This window comes from Corvus brachyrhynchos, unplaced genomic scaffold (assembly GCF_000691975.1).
Source record: "Corvus brachyrhynchos isolate BGI_N302 unplaced genomic scaffold, ASM69197v1 scaffold5, whole genome shotgun sequence".
NCBI classification, from domain to species: domain Eukaryota; kingdom Metazoa; phylum Chordata; class Aves; order Passeriformes; family Corvidae; genus Corvus; species Corvus brachyrhynchos.
The window spans coordinates 12,284,732-12,288,141 of NW_008238321.1; the positions used below are offsets into that span (position 1 = coordinate 12,284,732).

At 53.1% G+C, this 3,410-nt stretch overlaps 1 protein-coding gene across 1 annotated transcript in view; it reads left to right on the forward strand.

Moving 5' to 3' along the window:
• LOC103615632 (synaptotagmin-17) overlaps positions 1-3,410 on the forward strand; it is a 45,088-nt gene that overhangs the window by 38,254 nt on the left and 3,424 nt on the right. The gene's annotated exons all lie outside the window — the stretch shown is intronic.

A 3,410-nucleotide genomic window follows, 5' to 3' on the forward strand; every position in this document is an offset into this window, starting at 1 on the left:
ATCATCCTGGGGGTGGGTTCTGGGGGTCCCCTGTCCCAGCCCTGTTGTCTCACCCATCCCCTCTCACTCCCCAGAGCTCCAGCAGTGCCAGCCCTGGGTAAAGCCCTGCTGCTTGCTCTCCCTGTGGCCTGAGCTGGTGAGAGGTGGCTCGGTGTTGGTGAGCACCAGGGTCCTGGTGCTGAGCCCCAGCTCTGCCAGCCGGGAGCACTGCCCATCCCTCACTCTCACCACCACAGCCCTCAGATCCTGGTGGAGGGGCTCTGCCCTGGGAAGGACCCAGACTTCCACATGACTGGGATCTCCTCAGCTCTTCTCTGTTGACATTAATTTCAGATGAGCCTGTGGGGCGTTGATGGACACTCTCCAAACCCAGCTGCTTGCCAGGAGCTGAAGAGGTTCACTTGCCTTTTCAGGTCAGATGGCAGCATTAGCTTATGGATGTTCCAAGGGGGGTGTCTCCTAGCACCTCTAAGGTTTGAGGAAAGCTGTCAGCTGTTCATGAAATGGAGCTCTTTGATGCTCTGCAACAAGAAGAGCATCTGCTGCCAGCACTGACCTGAGCTGGTCTGCTGTCCAAAACTCTTTGACAGAGCTGCAGCCCCTCAGGAGCCCTCCTTGCCTGGGCATCTCTTGCCAGCCTTGTCCTAGCCCCAGATTTTGCATCTCAAACCTACAAATCCCTGGAAGTGAGGCAGCATTGCTCCTTGGGATGAAGTTTTCAGGGGTAAACCTGCTCTTCACCAGCTGAGTCCATGGGGAGTCATGCAGCTGGTGGTAGGTTTTTTCCCAGTAGCATCCTGAAACGAAAAGAAACCCTTGTGAAACTGGCTAGGATTTTCTCAGTTAATTATTTCTAGTTGGAAATAGGCCAGTTGGGGAAGTGAAACTTTTTTGGCAGAGCAGTGCCAGCTTCTGTAAGATTTTGATAAGTGTTTTTTCTGGTGGTTCTACACTAAATAAATAAAAAAGCTCCAATTTGGCACTGACACAAATGCAGAGAGCACAAAACTTTATTTGTGACCCCAAATATTTGTTTTCCAGCTTTTCTGAGTTAGTAACAGCTGCTTGATCTGAATCTTATCCTCAGCCAAGTCTGGACATCTATTTTGCTGGTGCTGCATTAAAACATGGTCCTGCCCTTAAAACTGCTGCACTGTAAATAAGCAAAGGGAGAAAGGATTCTTGCCATCATTTTTCACCAGGAATTTGGAGACAAAGGGATGGACTGACCTGCCATCCTGCAGGCACTGGCTGTGCTGCTCCTGCCCAGTGTGGAGGAGCTGATGCTGCCAGGGTGATGTTTTGCTGGTGTGCTTAAAAGTGAGGATCGGGTCTAAAAAGTCCCCAAATGCTTGCCCTGTCCCCTTCTAGATGAAAATACCACACACAGCTGCTGGCTTGGGTTGCGAGGCTTTCCTGGAGAGCCATGAGTAAGCCCCTGTACTCACAATCCTACATCAGATTTCTTATGATCTTTCTGCTACAAATCTTCCAAATAAAGCAGCTCCCCTGGTTGTTCCTGCCTGAAAAACTGGGACCAGTAGTTCTCCTCCAAAGAGACAGCCAAAGCCTCTGATCCTGACCTAACAGAAAAGATGCTAATTAAAAGCTGACCTCCCATATTTTCCTTTTTGGTATATTTAACCTTAAATTCCTTCAGGCACCTCTGGTTCACTGAAGCTCGTCAAATTAATGCTACCTAATGGGAACCAGTATGGAATAACAAAGAAGGACTGTCTCAGTTTCTGACTCGGTTTCAGCTGCTCTGAACAAACATGAGGGTGATTTTCCCTGGCAATTGGGGTGCCCATGGGCTGGCTTTGAGCCAGGACACTGGGACACCCACTGCAATTAGCACTCAGGAGTGAATGCTCCGTTTGCTGGGGATGCTGCTGGGTTAAGCCCTGTGAATTTTGCCACCACGCTGACAGAGGTGAGGATTTTGTCAAGGCACTATAATAAAATCCCAGTTGCTGGGGCAGCTGGTGGTGCCTGTCTGGCACAGACCTCTAGGCTGTCCTCGGCAGGAAGGAACAGTAACCTGGAGTTTCTGCAAGCCAGGACCAGGTCCCAGCCCTGTCCTTAAGGGGGGTACATGCCTCACCTGTGACCTGGTTGTAAAGCTGAAGCCTCATACTGTAGGTTTGACCCTCTTCCCTTGTTCTGCTTTGGTTTTGGGGGAGACAGGGAACCCTGGCCAGCATCATGGGGGGAGGGGGGCTTGGCTCCCAGGAATCACATCAGCTCTCGGAGTTCCTGGTCCAGCTCTATTGCTACAGTAAAATAATTTGCATTTCCTAGGGCTGTTCTAAGGTTTTTCCCAGTGCAAGTATGGCCAGGTGTGACTCACAGAGCTGAACTCTGCACCACCACAGAGCTGGCTGCATCTTACCCACTCTCCCCAAAAGCTCTTCCAGCTCAGCAGGCCTTATCTTTTTCCCCCATAGCCCATAATTAGTGCTGATGAGGATGGGAGAGCCCCTTGAGCCCCTCAGGGGTTTGTTGCTGTAGGGTGCAGAGCTGCCCCCAGTCTCAGCTCCTCTGCAGGGATGGCTGGGGGTCCCAAGGCAGGTTGATGGGGTGACACCCCCACAGGGCTTGGCAGTTGACTTGGCCTTGCTCAGGAGGAAAAAAAGACTTTGCATTTGCGGTTTGTCTCCTGGGGGGGTGTGACAGCAGGGACCTGTGGGCTGGCTGGCGGCTGTTTGTAGAGCACTCAGAGATCCCCATGTGGAAAGAGCTGATGAAAGATGAAATTACCACCCAGAGCTGCCAGCACTGGCACAGAGAGGGATTTCGCTCTATGAATGCTCACAACAGCTGCTTTGGATTCACCTTGCCTCTCTTTTTCTCCACACTGTTGCTTCCCTTGCCACAGCCACATCCCTCGCTGCTGTTGGCAGGGTTTTGCTCTTCCCACCCTTGGGGAAAGCCATTCCCCCGGCCCCTCAGTACCGGAGGCACCACCCTGACCTCTCTGCGCTTGAGCCTGTTACCTGCTTGGATAGTCTGATGGCATCTGACGTCTGCCAGCACCCCCTGCACACCCACCCTGCCCACTGCCCCACTCGCTTCGACAGCAGCCCTGACCCCGGACCACGACTCCGTGGGGATGTGGGAGCTGGCTCAGGGGGAGCTGGCAGTTCCCCCACATTCACAAACCAGCAGCTGAGAGAGTTAAGTCTATGTGCCCCAAGATTTGAGGCTCCCGAGTGCTGCATCCTCCCCACAGGAGGGGGAGCAGGACATGGAGGAGGTTGGAGCAAGGTGTTAATGCCGCTGCCGTGTTGCGACAGCGGCAACTGCAAAGGCTGCAGAAGGACGTGCTGCCCCCACAACGGCCTCTTTTGGGGCAACTTCCCCACTGTGCTGACAAGCGGCAGGGGAGGAGGAGCAGCTGCGTGGCCCCG